This window comes from Ixodes scapularis, unplaced genomic scaffold, assembly GCF_016920785.2.
Source record: "Ixodes scapularis isolate PalLabHiFi unplaced genomic scaffold, ASM1692078v2 PGA_scaffold0__279_contigs__length_252992795, whole genome shotgun sequence".
Taxonomy (NCBI): Eukaryota; Metazoa; Arthropoda; class Arachnida; order Ixodida; family Ixodidae; genus Ixodes; species Ixodes scapularis.
Window position 1 is genome coordinate 170349242 of NW_024609835.1, and position 23842 is coordinate 170373083.

The 23842-nt window shown below is 45.8% G+C and overlaps 1 long non-coding RNA gene across 2 annotated transcripts; it reads right to left on the reverse strand.

Moving 5' to 3' along the window:
- Positions 1–15943: 15943 nt before the first annotated feature.
- LOC115324371 lies at positions 15944–19620 on the reverse strand. 2 transcript variants are annotated; one of them, XR_005717931.3, is made up of 5 exons: positions 18829–19620; positions 18404–18530; positions 17937–18324; positions 17666–17859; positions 15944–16565 (listed from the first exon to the last, which is right to left on the reverse strand). It is a non-coding gene; the product is annotated as an uncharacterized LOC115324371 (long non-coding RNA). The 2 variants fall into 2 exon arrangements; XR_006076633.1 differs by having other exon boundaries at positions 17666–18324.
- Positions 19621–23842: the final 4222 nt, after the last annotated feature.

Here is a 23842-nt window from a genome sequence, read left to right on the forward strand (position 1 = left end):
GGCCCACCCGAAAATGCCGCTTCGCGGCGTCCGACTATTCGCTAAAGTGTCATTCGGTGAAACGTGGGCGTTCGCTAAAACGTCATTCGATCAAGTGAGTACCTCCCCCCTCGTGGACACCCAGTGCTTGCGCCAGGCGCGGTACCGACTCTGCTGCCAAGTGTACCCCAGGACCTAAGGAATGAGCAGCTGTCGGTTAAATGTATTTTTATGAGCGTGTGGGTTTCAGATGGTTTACCCGCAAGAGGATAATGCGCTGCATATTGTAACCATGTATGCGCTGCACATTGTAACCATTATTTCAATGTCGTTCTGTAGACTATTACAACTTTTTCCTTGCCTTATCTACGTGTGCTCATGTTTCCTGCTCAAAATGATGTGAAATAGTTGCTTGTTTTCTTTGAATCTTATAAAGCATTACTTGTTCAGCCCACGTTGTCTCAGTTTCTGGACTTAAGTTCAATGTTAAAATGCGTAATAAAAATTGTCACGGCTTATAAGCCATCTCTTACCAGTGAACGTCGGGTGGTCCTCGAATGGTCGTGGCAGCCATGAAGAAATAAAAGATTCTCACCCTTTGCGACCGTCGCTTGGGTGGTTCGTCCCATAAATGAACACCAGAATGAGTGACAAGTGAAGCGAGCTGATTAAGGTCAAGAAAAAGAAGACAGGCAGAAAAGAGGACAGAGAAGTTAACCTGAGGTATTAAAAACATACTAAAACAATCTCAGACTTTAGTATGTGCCGTTTCGTTCCATCATAAAATAAGGTAGAAAAAAAAAAACTGTTTCCGAGTTTTAGATATCTCTTTGAAATATCTAATGTTCGGCCTTTGCGACCAAGGAAATGGGCATTTCATTTAAAATGCTCACCATCCGACAAACCGAAAGTCGAAGCAATTTGCAATCCGCTTCTTTAAAGTCGCAATTGTTTTTATGTAAAGGAAGGGTAATGTAGCTTGTACCGTCCAATACATTGAAGCATCATGTTACTAACGATCGGCAGTATAATTGATGCCGCGGTACGACCGCTGGCAGGTCGTAGCTGCATCAGAAATCCTATGTGCACTCCGACAAAGCGGCACCAAGGATTCATATTTTCGCGCGTGCAGCCGCGCATGCGCACACCTTCTGGATAACGCGCCGGTGTCGACACCTGTCGCGATCAATACCACGCGCTTCAGGCGAGCCCAACGTTACTAAAACACTCAGTTGGGAAACTCCCATAGAGACAGCTTTGAAAAAGTGGCCCCAAACTGTCTCCAAGCACCGAGCTAGTGACGAACACAACGCCACCATTTCTCCCGCAGCGGCCACTCGAGGAACTGCACGTGTCTTCTATTTCGGCTTTAACAGGGGTGCCGCCCCCGTCTCCCCGGCGGACGCGCGGCGTTCAACTACCGAAGTTAAAATGCACCTAGAGCGGGACGTGCTACCTGAAAGGCCCGCTGAGGCATGGTTGTATAAAAACAATATTAATTGTGCCACAAAACCCTGCAAACTAAAGATTTTAAAAACATAAAGCGCCCCTCTTTTTGTACTAAACTCCAATAAATTTCATACAAAAAGAGTCTTTTTCGTTTGTTTTTACGCAAAAACAGGCTTTCAAAAACCTCAAGGTGACCACAGTAGAGACAAATGATAAAGAGTGGCGCTGTTGTCGCATTTAGCTCGGTCTCGGTGGACGCCAGCGGCCCAGGTTTCGACGGCGAGTTTCCCAACTGAGTGTTTTAGTAACGTTTAGCGAGCCCCTCCGGTCCCAACAGTACCCAAGTATTATAGTACACTGTAGTGGCGGCTCGCTTTCTTGTCGCGCTCTTCGCCGTTGAGCGCTGTCTTCAGCTCTGCTGCCACTCCCCGCAGAAAGCGCGAGAATTGCGGAAGGAGCCTTTGAGACACTATCGGTAGACAGTGTGATTTAGTCATTTATTTGTTGTTGTTGTGATATGTGCTAAACCGGAAAGCTGTGGAACAAATCAAAAAGTAACTTATCCTTTCCGTTTCTTAAAAAGAACAGTTATTAGCGTTCGCAGTTGTTATACTTCGTTTCAGCTTAGCTCCGAGCGCGACCGATATTATGAGCCGGAGGGCCAATCAAACAGCGAAAGAGGCACAACATCATGGCGTGCTTTCTGCAGTTGATAGGGCCAGCCGGTATTCGCCGTTTCTCTGTGCGTGCTCCTCTGCCCGCTAGTTCTATAGACGCTTTACACACGCGCCAGATTGAGCCGCCATAGCCGCCCTTCTCTTGTCTTACCGAGATGCCGAGCTACTAAAGCGGGCGTTGACGGGTCTTCACAAGGGCCTATGCTGGGCACAAGAACACAGTAGCATCTAAAACGGCAATAACCTGTCCTGCTGTGGTAATGATGAAGTGAAGCGAACGGAATAAGAGGGAGCAAAAACTGAAGGTCAGTTATGGCGGCGCCCATGCACAGCTGCTGCAAAGCGTCTATAGACCTTTTCATTTCAGTAGTTGCTTGACCGGCGGGTAGAGGGCGCTGGCGCACTCGCCGCCATTAGGTTGCTTCAATTTGGTCGGTTTCGGTTTCAACGTGCAAGCGATTGTGATGCTGTTTCATGCCACTTTCGATTACTTTTGCGATATGAATTTCTTTCTAGTAGCACACAGCGAATGAAATAATAGTATTGAGCCACTTGGCAAACCACAGAGTGGTTTCGAGCCTAAATTGCGATCTTTTTTTATGAACACCATATGCGTCTGATTCCATCCATCGTTAATTTCGGCCAGGTTCGGCGGTGAAACAACTGCGCTGATGCACAGGGAGGAGAACCATTGTCCACGGCCGTACCCGCGGACACTAATTTTAAGAAGAAAAAAAAAAGTAAATAGCAGGACAAACTCCGCCTGCAGCGTGCGCTCGTTGCCTGCCGCCGTGCTTTGGCTGTGCGTGCACCGAGCGGTACGCAAGGTAGATAGCTCGCGCTCAAGTCAGATATTGAACTGATCATCTTATATTGCAACAGACTATATTGCATGAGTGCTTAGTGAAAAGCAGGTCGACAACATGATTAACAATATGCTGAATCACCAAGAACAGATGAACTGACAAGTTTACTGTTCGATGTTTGGTTTCCGTACACCAACCTTTTTTAACTTCGAGACTCGAAACGTATTTTATAATGACTAAAAAAGTTTCATATAATCACGTAGACAAGGACCTGTGTAGAAAGCTGTTCACTGATCTGAAGCGATGCGCTTTGCACATTTTGACGTCGCCAGCTACTGAAAGTAAATCCCTATTCGCCGTCGACAACCGGCTGCACTCGGGTGATTTTCATGCAGAAGGATTCTTTTCGGCGCCGCATTTTGTGAATCATAGGCACTATCAAGCTGTCTGTGACAGTTTCTTACGCGGGAAGTTCAAATATTTGTGTTGAAATAAATTAATTGAAACTGCATGGTTCTATTAAAAAATGACTCAAGCAACTGAAACACTATGGACATGGGACCAAGCACGATATACAATTCCGTGGAATTCCTAAATAAACCGATGAAGCGAATGCTCATGTCACACACGCGATTAAGAACGTAAAACAGATATAGGTGTGATATTGCGAACAAACAAGTTGCCTAATGTTAAGGTACCATTGTTCCTAGCATAAAAAATAATTCAAACTAAATTTTTGTTCCCGCGCGCCTTGTTCACAAGTTCCCTGGTGTAATCAAAAGAAACTGTTTTCGATCTGTTGGAACTACAAAACACCATGTTTTCAGGAAAAACACGTGGCTAATTACGCTGAGTGTTTTTCTTTCCTTCCTTGACACCAATGCGCACTCATATATAAGAACATTGGGTTTCCTATTGCAAATGTTCCGCCCTTATTAGTAATCAAACCTAAGTTCTCACAAGTTATTGGTTTTTGAACTCTCGATATTCAATGTGCGCAAGTGCTAACGCTGATTCCTGTTCCTCTAAAACCTTTTCACACGTATCCCGCACGCCGACGGTAAAAAATATTCAAAACGTGTTACAAAATCAACTACAGAAGCTGTGCGCATAATGATGTAATGCAATTGCATGGAAGACACTTTGCGGAGTAAGGCAACTTGCAAGAGACGCGGTGAAACGCGACGAAAAACACGAATTCAACGCATCCGCCAAGGCGCGGACGGGAGAGCGGAGCAACAAGTTGAAGCAACCTAATGGCGGCCGCATCACGTGATTCCAAGATGGCAGCGCCCATGCGGCGGAGGGTGAAAAGGTCTATAGACCTTTGTCCGGAAGTGCTCTTTTTAGCCTCGACCGCAAGGAACAAAAGCGAACAATAATCTCGAACCCAGACGCTCACGGGGAGGGGGGGCTGCGTCGGCCTGCGCCGCCGGTTCCCGTCGAGGGCTTCTTCGCTGGTGTGCCGACTGCCGTTTCGCCGGCATCGGTCCTGTTTACCGCGGTATGGGAGTATAGTGCCCGTAATGTGAGAGCCGTGTGTCCATACGCCACTTTGCCGCTGTTGGTTTCCATCTAGCCGAACCAGAAAACATCTCGCGACGAGTTGACCGCGCCGCGAGTGACGGAGAAGAAGCAAACATGGCGACGGTTTGTGCGATCGCTTTGGTGGCTCCGGTGTCGAGTGTCTTCAGCGTCCTCGTGAGAAGATTCCCCTGCCCTTCGAATTTATTGCAAGCACCACGAGTGGCACGAAAGATGTGGAATCATCGTCTCAACTACAAATAAGCAGGCCTTCACGAGCAACAACGGTGCCAGTTGTGTCAGGCTCACGCAGCCAGCGGCACAGTTGTGTTGGTTGTGTCGTCAGATGTTCGACAACGCCGAGGTATTTTCATTTATCATTTGGAATGGCTTCAAGACTGGGAAATTAATCTATTTCGCGGATTGTTAACGCCGAGGCGAGTGCCCTCCGTTGCAGTGCCGTCGTCGCGCAAAGTGCAGAGAAAACCGGGTGGCGATGGCGGCGGTGCTCTTTGATCTTGCGCCGTCGGGTTCATGAAGTCCGGAGTAAACGTACGTACGTGCGTCTGCTGGATCGGTGTTTTGGACTTCCTCAAAACTCTTTCTCACGCGCATTTTCCTTGTGAAGCTTAGTAGCTCATTACACCTCATCGTCGACTGCGCTCATTTGACTACGACGGACGAGCCTGCGTGATGTGAATTTCACTGCCTCAGATCCTTGGTGTGCTCTAACGAGGGCTAATAAAATATCACCGCGAACTTCTGAACAAACGAGTAGAAGTTTCGTCTGCTATCATAACTGATCGCCTGTCACAATATTAATCAGTAGCGTTCCTAGACTCCGCCCCCACAGGCACCGTGCTTCGTTGTCCGATAGTAAGTGTCTCCTGGTACCTCGTAGAATTCCAGCTCCCACTTCAAGTAAGTACCATCCTTTAGAACTGGCATTTAATAGTTTCGAACCCAGACGCTCGTAGTGTGTGTTTGTGTGTGTGTGTGTGGGGGGGGGGGGGGGGCGGGCGGGCATTCGTTAGTCATTCGATGAAACGTCGTGGTCTCGTTTTCATTCGCTAAAACGGCGTTCGATCAAGTGAACGCCTCCCACTTATTTCGGCTCGGCAGAGCCGCGCTGCCGCAGAAATGCAAGCAGATCGCGAAAATCGGTCTCAAACGTGTCACGAATGTAATGTCGTATACAAGAAGCCGACAATCAAGCATTTGAAAGCTACAAGAAAGCGGTAGCGAAATATTTACTACGCAATGAACCCGGACTGAAACGCGGATGTCAAGGGTCAGCAGACACCGAGAACATTTAAGACAAGAAAGGTTTTCTCTTGTTTTTTTTATCGAGATGGGTTCTCGAATGTTCACGACATCTTATCTGTTGAAGAACGGGTCGCGGAGGCTTCTGGTGAAGACATCGTTCACGATGTGCCGGTGCATTCGGACAGCCTGCCGCATCCAGCTCCCCAAAGCAACGCCGCCGACGCAGCCCCCCCCTCCTGCCTGCCAGTTCTCTCCGCGTGGTGGCGCGAGCGTAGATAAACATGGCGGCGCCCTGGAATTGGCGCGGACACTGGTCTATAAAGCGCAGAGAGCACGCCATGACGCTGCGCTTTTTGCGCTGTATGATTGGCCCTTCGGCTCATAACATAGCCTCGCTCGGACGTAAGCTGAAACCAAGTATAGCGTTCACTCATGAATGAAACAAGCGGTTCAGTCACTGATAAACCATGCCGAAGAACGTCCGCTCTAGTTCACGTGCAATGTGCACATCATTTGCCGGCAATGACGGGGGCACGGCGCCCACAAAAAGCGATGCCGAAATCGAAACCCACTTCCACGCTCTCTGCGGGGAGTAGCATCAGAGCTGAGAACAGCGCTCAATCTAAGCGCTTAAAGGGACCATGAAGGCAGTTTTGAAGTTTTATTCGACGATTGAAATGGATGTCAGGCACATCTCAGATACTGTTGACCAAGTTCTAGCCCGAACAGAAGTTTGGGTGCCGCACCAATCGAGCAAACAGGCGCGGTAATAATAGCGCCGGGAACGATGCCTGAGACCCCACCGAGGCGGCGGCAGAAAGGTGAACTAAAGTGCGCCGTCGAAGCGTGACGACAACGGGCTCCTCGTCTGGCGATTGGTTCAAACGATAGACGCGCTCTTGGTTTCGATTTCGGTGGTGAGATGTGATAAAAAAAAGTTTATTTGAACGTTGGATAATATTTTGAAGTTCTAGTTGGGAATTAGAAGGTTTCATACCGTGTATAAAAGCATAATCTGAAGCGATCCCTCCGTTTGTCACTGGTTGAAAGCATCCCGCACTGCTACCTCGGGCGCGTAACAAGCATCGAGCAACCATGGACAAAAAAAAAGAAAAAAAGGTACGAGCGCCGGGGGCGGCAGACTTTTGGTTTTGGTTTCGTGCGTCATCTCGTGTTCGCTTTGCGAACTGGTGTCTCACCAATCATGCCGCGTTTATGTGCAGTAGTAGGTTGCGCGAAAGGTCGGCTAAAGACGTGCGGTCGAACGGGCGACGTTAGTTTGCATAAACTGCCGACCGATGTAGCAATGCGCAGCATTGCTGCATCGTTCGCCAATCCAGAGTTCTGCGTCCTTAGCAGCACCTTCCGTTTAGTCGGCGTGAGGTCACTGAACGGGAGCTCAAACTCGTTTGCGAGCGCGGCGTTGTCGTCCATTTCTTCCAGGTTTTCTTCACAGACCGCCGTGCACTAGAGCGAACCACGGGAACCACACTGAGTGTGCACTAAATCCTACCGATGCCGACAGTGCTCCCTGACGTCACTTCCCTTTCCAGAGGCGAAAAAGGGAAGAAATCTGAATGTTTGTTTCGGTTTCGCAAATTTATTTGCAGGTACAGAAATAACGTTCTAGAAAAAATTGTGTGGCATGCCAGGACCCCAATGCTTCCAAAAACACCTTCTTTAAAAAAAAAATTAAATTGCCTTCACGGTCTCTTTAATCTTGGCGAAGCGAGTGATAAGAAAGCGAGCCACCGCGGCAGCCGCATCATGGCGCTGATAGCACGCACCGGTCGACGGTCCGCAGTTCACTTTCATATCGCCTGCGGGTGTGCACCGGGTAAACGGGGTCCAGCTCCTCGAAGAGCTTGCGGCACACAACGGCCAAACCAGGAAACCGTGGCAGGGAAGAGAGCCGGATACGAGATCGCGGAGCGGAGTCCTTCCCCTGACGTCACTGTACAAGTCACCCAATCAGGGCGCGGCGACCGCAGCGACGCTTGTGTTCGCTCTCGGGGCTAATACATAACACCGATTAGAGAAGCTAAAGAAATATCTTCAAAATACTTTGCCAGCCATGCTAACAACTGACACAAAAACGTTTTCGGGTGTTATTAACCCAAAAGATAATAATGATATCACCCTCGTCAACAGTCCTGGTAATGTCATTCCCTCTAATTAATGTGCTACCGTTCTTAATGACATATTTACACGCAACTTTACAGTAACTACAGACGTCCCATTACCTAATATAAATTCATGTGATTACCTTGCAACGTTCCCTGTTAGCCCACGGTGGTGTTGAAAGCAAAATTAGATCACTTAAACAATTTCCTGACCCTGGTTGAAATTTAATTGACCCAAAATTATTAAGAAAGTACAAGTACCAGTATTATTTTATCAAAAGTTTTCCAACGGACAGTTGATGATGGTTTTCTTCCTGCTGAGTGGAAAGTGGGGAAGGTTGTTCCACTCCACAAATCAGGTAACAAGAATTCTCCACTTAATTATCGACCAATTTCGCTCACAAGCATCCCATGTAAAATTTTAGAGCACATTCTGTTTTCTAGCCACGCCAGCTTTCTTGAATCGAATTCGTTCTTCATACCTTCATAACACCGCTTCCTTAAAACGTATTCGTGCGAAGCTAAACTAAATAAACTAGCATAAAATAGCATAAACTAAACGCCATTCGTGACCGATCATCTCTTGCCGACTGCATCTTTTTAGACTTCTCGAAAGCATTTGATAAGGTGTGTCATAAGCTTTTGCTTCTTAAATTAGGTCAACTTAATCTCTATCCCAAACTTCTTATGGCTTGACTATTTTCTTGTTAACTGCCCTCAGTTCGTTTCAGCTAACAGTCTCACATATCCCCCAAGTGGCGTCCGCTCGGTGTGCCTCAAAGCTCTGTGCTTGTACAGTCAGCACGTAATGAAACCCGAACGCCAGAACGCGTAGACATCGACACAGGCTGCTCCACGTGGAGGGCCCCTGGGAACTAATGAAAATGCGCCGGGTTGCGAGGGTGCCGGTCCTATTAATAGCGAGTTCGTTTCACGGCACTCGTGTCTACCCGTGCACACTCGCGGCGTACAGCGAGTTCGTTTCGGCAGGCACTCCACGGGTGGTTGCACTCTCCGAGTTCGTTTTAGCGGCGGCACCCCACGCGTGCATGCACTCGCTGCACCGAGAAAATAGAGCGTGCGCCAAAATGCAATCCCGTCATTCCTCGCTCCGGCGAGGCCGGGGAGGAGCGGGAGCAGACGACGAGGGTTCGTTTGTTATGATGTGTCGGGGAACCGAAAGGAAAAAAAAAGTAGATTTTCTTATAGAAATCGCGTCCCGCGGGCAACGGAATCAAACGCTAGCTTGAACTGTGAGCGTCTGCTATTGGGTGATTCCACGTCAGTTCATGCAATGATGGTCCGGGTCATAATTTTGATCTTTTTGTTAAAAATATATATGAAAGCCATGATCTTGGGATGAACATTAAGCTACATATGAACGCCGTAACAAATTTTTTCGCTGAGATATAAAATAGAGAAGCTCGTGGCGTGGAAATCGAGAAGATTTCACTATGCTACTTTGCGTAGTCGTCATTTTCTCATCAAAGCTTTCACGTCACCATAACTTTTTTAATGCATTTCACAAAAGATATACAACACATACACAAAAAAAGTAAAAATATCAATAAATTATTTCTATACAAACAAAACTATCAAACATGGCATAAAAACGCATTTCAGAGACATATTCACAATTTTTTTTTAAATAAACCATTTGTCTTAGTACTTCACAAAACATATCAAAATGCGCGCCTATAAATATTCTTTACGAATGTATATAGATAATATGCCTACCTTTAATTGTCTTCTTGTTATTAACACGGAAATGCAGCTGATTTCTGGAAATGTGGCAAAATTGGGCGTCAATATTTCAAAAACTCCATCTTTTATTTTTTTTAAATCTTTTCTTGGCACTTTGCAGTGACTTGAACTGACTTTTGATGGCAAAACATTGAGTAACGTATGACCTCCAAACGGGAAAAGCTACGACACACCTTCACTCGGAGCGAGCCGACGTCTTCGTCATAGCGGCTTTGCCGCACAGCACCAAATATTTTGAGCGTTAGTTATGGCATGTATTTTATATTTCTCAAATTCTTTTTTTCAGAAGGGGTTAGATAACTGACACGAAAATGTACTTTAGGCTGGAATACCATTACTTAGCTTACAATTCACAAAAACAAAACGGCCCCACTCTGCAAATTCGCCAACTATGCATACCTAAGCTTAAAACTCTCAGTTGCGCAAGTGGCCATGTATACATCCGGCCTGTCGGCATATGATGACTTCCACAGATGAGATGCCTGGATTCCTCTCACAGGTTTTACGGTGGCCCACTCTACTTGCTTCACCGCACGAAACTCTCCACCAAGACAGGTGGAACATGCAGACATTTGTTACTTTTTCACGCAGCACTTCCACAAAGTCTTTAGCGGTGACAATCGTTGAGTTGAGCGAAGATCTCAAGTTGGTGAGCGTTGCGTGGTGTTTAAGAACACCACCTACTCCATCACAAGCGCTTTTTCCGTGTCCAGTGGCTGAAAAGATCCATCTTGCCAAGGAGTACGGCTTCCGAGATAATTCGTGCAATTGGAAGCGATTCTTGAAATGCGCCGCCGCTCCGTCGGATACAAAAATTATTTCAGAAAAGAGCGGGTAATGTTCATCAACATACTCTTCTATGGCTTTTGTGGCTAGAAGAGCGTGAGCTGTGTCATGTGTCGTGTCATCGCTGACAACGGCAAAGCTTTCCATGCCTTGCGTGGACGTAACCACACAAGTGAAGAGAGACACTTGAGTTGTTTTTTTTTCAATGAAAACTCTGCACTTCGGTTGGGAAGATGACTGTCCAATTTTCCGCAAAATCAAAGTGGATGGGTGGTAAGGCGGTTCTTGTGTCACGTATCAGGCTTCGTTGAAGGTCACGGATGTAAGAATGCCTCATATACTTTTCGCTCCATGACTCTAGTTCCTTTAGGAAAGCGGAAGTCTCCATAACCTTTTTGACGAGTTCGCCAGCGTCCCATAACGCGTAACAGATCTCTTCGTCTTTGTCGAGATGGAGCGACTGCAGCGAGATGCTCTGCATTTTTGGGCACTTTTCGCAACGGCGCAGGAAGCAATCGTTTTGTGAAGCGCTGCCGAGGTAGATGCGCTTGGAGTCGTCTTCAGTAAATCTCTCCTGTGAGGCATTTGTTATTGCTGTTAAAAGCAACTGAAAATTGACGCAATATATGCAAGCGCACACCTCATGCTCGGGACTCTTTTTTGCCCATTTTGGTCGTAGGGAATAGAACTTAGAGATGCCTAGTTCTCGATGGGGATGGTCCTTCCTGAACAGCTAGTAAGCTTCCTTATTAGAGCTGGTCATAAACCTTTTTACGACTTTGGTCTTGTTGTCGTTGATCATGGCTTTGACGACGTCCATTTTGTTGGGGCTTTGAATAGAGCATGCGAGGTCGTCGCGTGTCTAGTACTCAAGTGCAACTCTCACGTCTTCGGCATTCGCCTTCTTCCCCATGTAGGGATCAGAGGTTGCCCGTACACCACCTTTACGCTTCAGTTTTCTTGTTTGATCAATCATGTAGGCAGTCGCTTCTGGCACCAGACGCAATATTTCTTTTTTCGAGATGCTTGGTGGCAGAAGCGTGTACAATCGCTTGCGTTCCGGGTGGGAACTGCATGCCTTCAGCGATTCGCGGAACGCGTCAAACCACTCCGCGCAGTGCTCACAACTGTCTTCGCCGGTTTTCATGCCATAAACGCCTGACAGCTTTCTTCTAATCGAAGTGTTAAGGGGCGGGAAGAAGAGGGCAGGGCTTGTTTTTTCTTCAAATATGCTTCGCGCCTTTTTGTTTTAATGGTTTTACGTGGTTTCAATGGAGTTACCGACGGACTAGCAGCACACAATTCTTGACTCACTTCAGCCAAAAACTTCACCAGAGTCCCGGAAAGAAGAGTCTGATGTACTCACGTTGTGAGGAGTAGCAATCTCATTCTGGAAGTATTTGTAGCAATGTTGGCATAAAAGGTCAGATTCGTTCACTGTCCGTGGAGCCAGTAGCTTTTCCAACCGCACTTTGTTGAGTCTCCCTACCGATACGAGGTGCTTATCGCTATCTTTTCTTCTTGTGTCTCCGTAGATAGTCCACACAGAACAATCGCACGGTGCTGAATCGTTGGGCCATGGCTGTTCGATTTGACACTAGACTCTTACTCGCTTCGTAAATGACAGAACTTCAAACGTCCTCGCAAACGCCTATTTGAGAGGTTCTGAATTCCTCTCTCCCGGCTCCGAATATCTGGTCAGAGTTCGGAAAGAAAATGTCCTTGTGGTTATCAACTTCTGTCTTCCATTGTAGATATAATCGGTGCGTCGCGCATGGTTAAGCTGGTGTTGTTTGTTTGTAGTACCACTTATTGAGCACCAAAGACATTGAGTCTACTGTAAGCATAGCGATAGTCAGCCGTCTTTTTTTTTTTACCTTCTAAAAGTTTTTTTTTATATTGTAATGTTTTTGGGGTTTTCGGTGTTGGAGTGTAGTTTGTGTGTGTGTGTGTGTGTGTGTGCGCGCGTGTGTGTGTGTGTGTGTGTGTGTGTCTGTGTGTTTGTGTGTGTGTTGGGAAGGGGGTTACGGCAGTAAAATAGAAGAGGGGGTTAGGGGTTCGGTCTCGGTGGGTTCGCATAGCGTGGTGCAACCCATCTGTTCAGGTCCTTGGGAGAGGTGCCCGTTCCCGTTGCTGTCCTTAACCTTGGAGTGATTTAGTTTGTCTGTTTAGGTTCGGTCAAGTCTTTGCGGTCGCATGTCTTGATCTTCCCTATTTTATTTCTTTCCGCGTGGTCATGCATTTATTGTCGTTCTTCTTGTGAATAAGTTCAGCTGCGTTTGAGAGTTCGTTTCGCACTGTCCGTTATTTTTGTTTTTCCTCGTCTCTGGGTTTAGATTGAAATGTTTCCTGACCAACTGACCATGCATATTTTCTCTTACAAATACTCTCGCCTTATTTTTCCGTAACTGACTCTTCACAGCTTTGGGTTTCAAGGCAATGTGATGTGCATGCTTACGATAACTACCGCAAGCAGTGACGTTCGCAAGCGTTTCTTGCTCGTGTTAAGGGGCGGGAAGAAGAGGGCAGGGCGGGGGAAGGAGGGGGGGGGGGGGGGTACAGTCACACAACGATAAAGCAATGCTCGGAACAGCACGACTTTCCGCTCTCTACGACAGAGTCCCGCTTTCCAGCTTTTGACGCTTCCATGAAGGGGACGTTATGCGGCAATGCCGCTATAACGAGACTTCGGCTCGCTCCGAGTGAAGGTTTGTCGCAGCTTTTCCCGTTTGGAGGTCATATGTTACTCAATGTTTTGCCATCACAGGTTAGTTCATGTCACTGCAAACTGCCAAGGGGAGTTTAAAAAAAATAAAAGATGGAGTTTTTTAAATATCGACGTCCAATCTTGACACATTTTGCGAAATCAGCCGCATTTCTGCGTTAATAACAACAAGACAATTAAGGGTGGGCATATTATCTTTATACATTCGTAAATATAATTCAAAGGCGCGCATTTTGATATGTTTTGTGAAGTATTATAGAAGATAGTTTATTTGCTAAAAAATTGTGAATATTGTCACGGGTGGTGACCAAAAACAATAGATGAACAGGAAGAAATAAACGTTTAATGTGGCGAACTTGTGCCAAAAATAAAAGAGTACAAAAGATAATAACAAAGCGTCGCGGGCGTCGAAGTCGGCGAAACCGCAGGATCGAGCGCTGGGGCGAGACTGACTGCAGATCAAAAAAAATTGGCTTGCTCGTTATGTTTATACAGCCTTGATGGAGATGCACCTCAACGGGTAATCGGTCTCTTAGCTGTAGATGAGAAATTTAGCCAGTGCGGTACAACCGCTAACCTGGGATTTTTAACGTGCATCACGCAGTAGTGATCACACGAACGCGTGCCGGTACGAAACTCATCCAGATCGAAACGGGCGGGGGCGGCGGGGATCGAACCCAGGAGGTTCCCAGCGCAAGCTTTCGCTCCACGCTCCGAGCTGAGACGCGTTAGCCCACTCGGCCACTTCCTCCCTTGACTGCAGATCAGCACGCGGAGTCCCTTATGTACGCGAATAGACCGATCTCCCGAGGAGTTGCGCGACGCCACCGCTGCCGCGGTGCATTCTGGTACCTGTAGTTCTCCCCAATTTTCCGGCCGCGTCGGCGCGCATTGTACGCCCGGCGTTTGGAAATTTTCGGGTTAGCACGAGACTTTTAGCCAGGTGTTGACTCATGGTTTTCAATCGGTGGCTTCAGATGTTGTATGCCACGGAGCTATAATAACAGCACCAGGCAAAACGGCCTCGGATATTATGTCTTCCAGCAAGAAAGAAGCATGGCAAAGAAAGGACGACAGAGCCGGACAGAGCGGCAGGAAAAATAGCGTTTTTCGATTTGTTTCGCGATTCGCTTCATAATTTATATCCAATTATTGCACGTCAGCTAAAATATGTAATATTACAGGGCACGAAACATACAGCGTGCCGAAGTGTTCCGTAAGCTGGAATCTCTCTGACCATTTGCTCTGTAGCGGCCTATTCGTTGGTCTATATCAAATAGGACCTCCGCACTGCTTTGCGGAGGCCGTTTTTAATACACTTCACACTAAAAAAAATCAGTTCGAAAAAGAACTTTTTGGAGTTCTTCGGCTTGTCCATAATTTGCACCCTAAAAGGTTCTTTTAAGCACCTTATAAAAAAGTTCTTCACGAAGAACCTTTAAGGAGTTCTGTTAAGTTCTCTTTTCAATGAAACAGTTCTTCGTGAGGAACTTTTAAAAAGTTCTTTTCAGCCCTCCTCTCGCTAAAACAGTTCTTGGTGAAGAACCGTTTAACAGTTCTTTTAAGTTCTCTTTTCAATGGAAGAGTTCTTCGTGAGGAACGTTTAAAAAGTTCTTTCCAGCCCTTCTGTCGCTGAAACAATTCTTTTAGTTCTCTTCCGGATGAAACGATTTTTCGTCAAGTACCTTTGGAAGGTTCTTATAAGCTCTTTTTTAATTAAGCAGTTAATATTATGAAGAACCTTTATTGAGTTATTTTAGGGTCTAAGGAAATAAGTTCTAAATAACCTTTCAAGGGAACTTTTATGTTGAGTGTGCGAATGCCCCCTCGGTTCAAAAAGAAGAGCGTTATTTCTAGGTTCAACACTGCAATGAAAGTCATTGTGTACAGTGGACTTCTTGAATCTAGAAATATCGCTGCACTATTTGAACCGAGGGGTATTCGCACACCCCAACAGTAAAGTTCCCTTGAAAGGTTATTTAGAACTGTAGAACTGTTATTTCCTTAGACCCTAAAAAAACTCAGTAAAGATTTTCATGATTTACTGGTCAATTGAAAAAGCTTATAAGAAGCTTGCAAAGGTATTCGATGAAAAACCGTTCCATCCGAGAGAGAACTAAAAAAAAAAAAAAAAAAACTACAAAGGATATCATTTCAACCACTACTTGCTCACCCCTAACTTTTAAGTTACTTTTCACCGAAAGAGATTTCTATTATGAACCTTTTCAATGAAAGGTTTGTTGCAAAGACCACTTTCGAGTTAACTTGAATAACTTATTCGCAAAAACCGACTTGGGCAGCAATTTTAGGTGTACAGTAGCTCTTTTGTAAACCGCTCTTTATCGACTGTCTCGAACTGTTCAAAGAGGCAATATACATCACCTAGACGTTTTGTAAACGTCAACAGACGTGCAAAACAGGCTTTGAAAGACAAGGCTCCTTTTCTGGGGCACTACATCTACTGCAGAACCACTGGCTTTAATGGGTATTCAAGTACACATTCATCGTTGATACTCTTGTCAAGACCAAGTATGAGGTATAGGGAATAGAGGTAGGAGAAACAAGAGATGCTCTGCAACGTCCAACCTGTCAATGGTGAAATGGAGACAAGATACCGCGGTTCACAGAAAAAAACATACGGACGTTTATTGAACATGACTAGATTGAAACGTAGCACATTAGTAGAATGCTTCTCTGCCTAAAATATCAATCAAATAAAACACGGCCTAGTGGAACACTGAAATGAAACGCTGAAATTTTGGCCTTGAGAAAATTTAGACAACGTTCTAGATGTCTGATTTCATATGTGGCACGTTAGCGAGCTTAGTTCTATTATTTGACTTTTAAAAAAAGAAAACAAAAACTGACTTGAAAAAACTTCAAAACCCTTTCTTGTTGAGATATACTTTATAGATAAAAATGCTATCTTGGAGACGAGATGGACAAGGTAACCACTCAGGTGTGGAAGCAGGAAAAATGGAATTGCGGCAAAACAAGACTTGCCCCTTCCTTCTCATGATGCCTCTCTCCAACCACACACTGCGAGGGCGCATGGCACAAACAGGTGTTAAACCCAGACAAAGATCACAACGGCACTGCAAGTAGGCAGCTGCAAACCAGGCTGTTAGCTGAATTTAGACAGTGCCTAAGTCTCTTAGTATACCCTTTTTAGGTTTGAAGTAACTCAAAACGAGACAAAACTGATCCACCAATCAGGCTGTCTATTGCTTTGAAAGTTTAGTGGGAAAGGCGTTAGAATTACCACTTCGGGAATGCAGAGGGCCGGGTACAGCTAAATAACATCAGTGATGGTCTTGCCAGCGATGCCTACCCTCCTTGCCTGTGACGTCTGTGCTATTGTTTGAAGTAAGAGCTTCACATCTGTTGCAGCCTTGGGGCATTCAGCAGCCATAATCTCTATGTGGTCTGCACAGTTGTCGGTACCTTCTACTTCATGATGTGGAACCTGAAAAAAAAAGTCAGTGCCATGCACACAATATGAGATTTGAAGAACAAAGTTGTGTACCAGACGAACTCCGCAAGCCTTATTTTATGTTATGTAAAAAATTGTAATTTAAACAGTGGGTGCACGGGTCCAAATAGATCAAGTTATATGCACTCTATATTTTAGCTATAATAAGGCAGTTCAATGCAGCAAAAGAGATTTACCCGAGAGACAACCAGAGAGTATTTGATATATCTGACAAGCCATGCAACTGTGACTTTTACAGATTACATTTACAGCAATGTGGTTCGTTCAAGTCACTTTGGAGCACCTGTTGCAGTAGTCAGAAGTCCATTTAGGAGTAGCCAAAAGTATGTTTAGGAGCAGCTAAAAGATGTATTGGCAAGTAAGCAAAAACTTCGTCTTTATTCTTACCACTGTGAATATTATCATACGGTTAATGTGTTGGCATGCTCAACTAAAACACTATCTACTTTGCCCTCCCACTCTTGTGCAACCTTTTGTTAACATCAATTGCTTGACAAGTTTGATTCTCTCGAACAATTAAAGCACTATCTGCTTAGTTGCACATAGAAGCACCAGACATGGCAACAACAGTCTGAGTGATGATGGATAGTATGAACTGCTGTGAATGGTGGTTTTAGGTACAGAATAAATAGTAAAGCAAACAGTATGTACCACTAAAATAAAATAATGTAAAAACAGAAACATTTTGAGTACTCAAAGTGATGTTTTGTTACACTTCTAAAGGTTATAATAAAACAAAGATTTCGTCATTTGATCGTGAATATCAATATCGTATATTTAAGACTCCATAACAAGAATCTGCATGCGAAAAATAAATATGCCTTTTAAAAACAATCAAGCCGAATTTGGTAAGGTCATTCCCAAGCTTCTAACCACTCCTCTGGACGGGCAACTGAAAACTGTATAAAGGTTCCTCTCATTTTGGCAAAATGTAACAGGCTAAGCACTTTGAAGCATATGGTGCAGCAATTATATAACTACATTTAGCTGAATAACTATTTAAGAACAGTTCCCGCTTCCAGGTTAGTTTTATTTCTTTTAACTGTATCAGAACCAGGTTGTAACAAACTTACCATGGTCCTTTTGTATTTTTGAATACAGTCACTGCTGGCGTTTTTCCTTTCGCTTTCGCCCACCACCTTTGCCATAGTTTTCCTTGTTTTGCTGAACTTCTGGCAGATGCATAAGAAGCAACCTTTCTTTTTTTCATTTTGTTAATAAGGCTGTGTCGCAGTGAATCCTACAGTGAAACTGATGAGTAGCAAGCCTGTTACAATGCATATAATTAACTTCGATAAAAGCATTTCAATTGTCAGTATGAAAAAAAGTTCTTGTAAATCTTACGCAGCGTACAGTGGAGTCGGCCAGGAAGGGGTATGCCGCTTGGAGGGCACGCATGACATCATCTAGCTAAGACCGACTTGGCGTTCTGGAAAGAAAAAACAACAAATGTTAGCCTCTATTTTAAGATATATAAGTGAGGATTTCAAATGCTGCTGCTTTCGGAGTTTTGCTCAGAATGTCGTCTGCCAACGCAGCGACCAACTTTGTTCGTGCTTCATTTCGCTGTGGTTGAAGGAAACGTTCACTCTTTTCACACAGCCTCTGTAACAGTAGCGGGGGAAATTCTGGAAGAGTATATCTCTGTGGCCATACGTTTCTCACAACCTCTGTAGACCAAACTGAGGCTGCTGTGTTACTAGCACGAGGCACATTGGAGGGTCCAGGCAAGCTGAAAGATAACAACGTAATTAGTGCATCTCGAATTTCACAAATGGAACGCAAATTTCCAATTGGGTAATGTGCTCCACCTTTCTTTTATGTCTCCTTTTAGCTGTTCAATCAGTTTTAGCAGTCTGACTCGCAGTTTCATAGCAGGGAGAAACTGCTCAATCATCCACACTGACAAGCTTAGTAATGTCTTCCCATCAACCTCTTCTGCATAAAAGGAGATAAAATATTGCACATACAGATTATATCATACATATGTGTTATATATGTTAATGACAGAAGTTATACCACATTTTTCTACCCTTTTATTTCGATGGTGTACACAAATATAGTATAAAGAGAGTGAAGATGGGGGGAGGGGACAAGCATAAAGCAGTGGCATGCATCACCCCCACACTGCTTTTATTTTCTGGTTCCCCAGATCCTCCCTCGACACCTTTACGTTTCATGTGCTTCCTGAAGCTCTCAAATGCAATAAAATATCGTCCAGACGGAGAGCACTCACCCAACTTGCAAACAGAATTAAAGTCCGGGTCACCAAGAGTTATCTGGACATGATTTGTCAGATGACTCCCAATGTGGTAGCACTGCGAAAACTTTCAACACTCGTATCCGCTCATGCTGAAATCGCACAAACAAGGACAAATCTCACCAATCGCCGAAAGACCCGGAAGCACTTCCTCGCTCACAACACATGTCCAAATATCCACACTGCACTACAAGTTTCATAAAAAAATATTCGCGTGCACATGGAAGTATGGAAGGATAGCGCCATCGAGACCCCGATCAGTCACCGTTACCGGCACTAAACTTGGAAACTGAAAACGCGAGACGAAACCGACGCCGCCAACCAACACAAACAAAGAGGACGGAGCATTCTGCTTACCTTCGAATTTTTGGGCGAAGTCTCCAAGGTTTTGCTTTGTCAACCAATCTGACACGTCCTGGAGCTTCCATCTAGACACATTTGTATGTTCTCGCACCGTGACCCCACCCATTGAATGCCGCCGACAGAACCAGGTCGAAACAGTAAACAGCGAACCCCGAATTGTTGGCCGCCGTTACTTTCGCCTTTACAAGATCTCACGCAGGCAAACGGCGCGGCGCAGCGGCACCACCGGCACTCCTTCGCGCGCAGCCGCTTCTTCGAAAACAAAACAAACAAAAAAAAACAAAAACGTTATGAAGAACTTCTTTCCAGGCAAACGTTCTTCATCGCCCGGTCGCCTTTCTGGTGCGCCAGGGGGCGACACTGTTTGAGCGAAAACAGTTCTTCACGAGGAAAAAGAGTTCTTGGGGCGGCGAAGAACCTTTCAAGAACGGATTTTTTTTAGAGTGTTCTTACTCGGTGTATTTTGGTTGTTATAACTGGTATTGCGACGCCATGTTTCAAGCACAACTGTGCTTTAAAAGATCAGGACAGTCACTAAAAAAGAGCAGCGATTCCCGATATGCACCAATTGATATAAAAACGTTTTTTCAAAAGCAGCCTTCAGTTTTTTTTTTTTTTTTTTTTTTCCATACCTACGCGAAAAGATTACATAATGCAATTTAGAAGTGCAACACGTACTTACCGCCAAAAATGTAACAAACGAACCTCATCCATTTTGTGGTGGTCTATTAGGCTGGTGTTACTGATCCATTCTGCATTAGCAGTGCCAGTCGAGACCGCAGAAAAAAGCTTCCCCCGTCAGGCGACTGTTAGTGTTCGGATCTTGCGCAAACAAAATAAAACTGAATGGAAACTGTGCACGAAAAATCATCTCCACCCCAAGCTTTCAGGTGTCTGGCATGGCTGCTTCTTTTTGATAAATGCCAATCATTACGGCGCGTCAGGCATGGCCTTTCTGTAGATCAGTTCTTTGTGTGCAGGCTTCTCCCGCTGTTTATCTGTACTCTGTCTCACAAGCTGTCAACCAGAATGAAACTTCTAGAAAACTATCGCTGACCGAGAAAGTCTATTCAGCTACTCTTACTTGATGGCTGATTAAACGTTATGCACAAGACTAAGCACCACCAAGCTCAGTTTTTCATCGCATTTGATGCTGTTCCGTGGTGCTACACCGAGCCGATTGTCCCTCGAATTTTCTTGCTCTTTGCTATTGCACTAGATGTTCACTTGTTTGCAAGGTAATTGAGACGTCCGAGAAGTCGGAATGCTCGAGTAGTGGCGCCGTTGTTTTTATGTTTTGTTTTTTCCGCGGCCGCAGTGGGATTACCCCGTGAGCGGCATGGGCTTACACGTTCACGAAGACGCAGAAGCAGACGACGACGAAGCAGACGACAAGGCGATTCTAAAGCGATAAGACGACAAACTGCTTTTCTGCACTTGCTGAGGAAAGTAAGGCATCACAAACAACACAATCTTATGAAGTAAAAACATGCAAGAGAATCAAGGTGATACCGGGGCGTGCCAAATGATACACTCTAAGAAAAAGTGAGCACCTCCTCTCGTCATCGTGCGTTTTGACGGCTGTAACTACCCCACAGGCTTACTTAACGACCCACTGGGCTCCAGCCATTGAGAGTTAGCACCCTGTTGGCAGGTGACAAGCATGGGGTAGTCACGTTTTATAAACTCTTGAATTGAACATTCAAGTGCATGCAGTCGTTCAATAGTAAAAGTCACTTCAAAAATCTCAAAAGGTACTTGAAACTTGTTTTCTTTGTGCGTTGGTTATCATTTATTCAAATTTGAACCGGTCGAAACAAGCGTGTGGCTCAGTTCACCTAAACTGGCAGAAAACAAACAAGTACAGGCAACCTTGGTAGGCGCCTGCTAAAACCCGAGGCAGATAAAAAGTATCGCGGTTGTCCTTTTTGGTTCCGTCGCGGGTTTTACCATGTGCAGCAGTAAACAGCTGGCAGCTGGCGTCGTGCTCGAGGAATTTAACCAAATCTCTAGAAAAGCACAGGAAGCTACGCACAGGCGTGAGTTGACTTGAATGTTCGCCGGACGAGATACTCTCGTCGTCTTTTATTGTGCGGTTCAGGGGGGCTATGTTGCGCTTTTTGCACTCCCAGGAGACTATGGAGAGGGAAGTGACGTCAACGACACAGCAAACGCAGATTGGATGTTGATTTCGTCTTCTTCTGTCAACATCCAATCTGCATTTGCTGTGTCGTTGACGTCACTTCCCTCTCCCTAGTCTCCTGGGAGTGCAAAAAGCGCAACATAGCCCCCCTGGGATCATGTCCGTGTATTTCACTATTTCTCTGTCTCGAGGTACATGATTCGCCTTCTCTGGTTCATTTGGCACATTTCATCGAGCATACTCGATAAAAAAATGCTTCAAACAAGACCGGTTCAGACACTAACGTTTGACAGCGTTGCGTCGAGAACCGAAAGCCACTCACCGGCACGTTTGTGCTTCGTATCAAGCGTGGAATCCAATTCAAGGAATCATCTTGGCACGCGATATAAGCAGCATTTGATTTCTTGCTGCCGCAACGCAGTCAGACGCACGCAGTCAAACACTGCTGTCTCAACCAGGATTTAGATAATTTAGCATACGTATTTCGCGTTCGTTGCAGGTGAAGGCACGGGCCCGAAAGCAGCAATTCTGCACTGTCTTCTTGGCGCGAGCGCGAGCGCACAGAACGGATCTTTAGCGAAAAGAAGAAAACTGAAATCACGCTTCGGGGAGGACCGGCGGACGGGCTTCGCTAAAATCACCTGCGCGTGCTCAGTGTACTCAACGTGTACCCAACCGCCGCTAAAGTCAGTCTGGGTATGTAAAAAAAGAAAAGAAAATGCATCAGTGTGTTCAGAAAGTTGTGATTTCAGAAATTGGCTTCGATTATTAATACACTTAATTAAACAGGCTTCTGTATACTTGAAGTGTAGGCAAGCGAGAAAACGAAACTGTTCAAAGTGTGACATGTAGCAACTATTCAAATTTATTTATAACCTGCAGTTCACTTTTGCAATGGCCCTACATTAGAGATACGAGCGCTTTCCTAAGGGCAGTAGAGGAAAAGAATATATACGGCTAAATCTTGCACAGTCTTTTCGTATTTATGCAAAATATGACAGTGGTCACCATCCTAATCGGTCACACAAAATACAGTAGTATATAAGCTGGTGGTGTCGACTAGACGTCTGTATAGAAAGTAGGGTGTCAATATGTGATGTTGTATCTTGTGCTGTTCCTGATTGCGTTGATGTATAAAATGCTGTGATGTCCGTATGTCGCGTATGAGTGAAGTGTGGCGTGGCATATGTATGTACATACGGCATTGTCTGGCGAGGCGCTCAGAGCAAGTATTTTTTTCTTTAGTTTGAGCGCTGTCCGTTAGTGGGCTGCTACGTGTCGCCGCCCAATTCAAGGAGTCGCGCGTTTACGTGTCTACTTATTTGAGTGAAAAACATGGAGGCGTTGCGTTCCATGGCTCCACGTAGCAGCCACAAAGGGTTCGGTCTGGTTCCGTCCTCGGCCTCTCGTCCAAAGGGGATCAGTCCCGTAGCCTGTTGAATCGGTGTTCCGTGCGGTGAATAGCGCCAAGTGCGTGCACAGACGCGGTGAGGATTACCAGGGACTTGAAAGTGGATAACAAATGCTAACAGGTGAGCAGGAGCGTTGAACGATCGGAACCGACGCCGCTTAAATCGGTGATGCTTCGCCTCGCCGCTGTCAATTGAAAACGCCGGATCACTTGCGGCAAGCTCAGCAAGCAGATGCTCTGTTCAATAAAGACATCATTCCATTGGGCGCTATTTTGTTTCCTTCTTTAAATGTTTTCTGGCCGCGAAGTAAATGCAGCCGGCCTCGCGAAAGCAATCGCGAACAGACCCCTCGAATGCCCCCCCCCCCCCCCCCCCCCCTTCATATCGTCGCCCCTACTCGTATTAGGTGCGGTGCCGGTGCTTCGAGGCGCGTTTCGGAGTGCTTTGTGCGCACGGAAGGCATCGAACGGGCGTACGCACTTGAGAATCGTATTTTAGCAAAAAGCAGTCCAGCTCGCTAGGCCTTACTCGTATTGCTCCACTGTCGCTTGCCAGCCGCCATGTTGCTTTTGGGGGTGCTCACTATGATTACCTGCTGATTGCGTGCCGTGTGACTGCCCATGGGGTTGTTAGTGTAACGAAGGGGGGGGGGGGGGGGGGGGGTAGCGATATCTGTGACGGCTTCTGACGACCCCAAGTGTAGTACCCTACGACAACCCTTTTGTTGAGAGTGTAATCTATGATGATGTACGTACGCGCAGCCGTATGTTGCCGGGAAGCCGGGAAGGGATGCCTACAAGTAGCATGGCGGCGGCACCACTTCCGGAATGCGCGCGCTTGCGCAGTTTGCTTGGTGACATCGGTCTATTGGGTTCTGGAACAATCCGCCTATAGATTGTTCGGCGATGGAACATTCAGAACTCGATCTGACGAGAATGTTCTCGAACTCACGAGAACGCAATGAAAGAACAAATAAAAGAGCATTCCACTGACTGGAATCGAACCCAGACTTTTTGCACGACAGTCAAGCACGGTAACCACTCGGCCACGCGCGCGGTCGCCCGCTGACGAG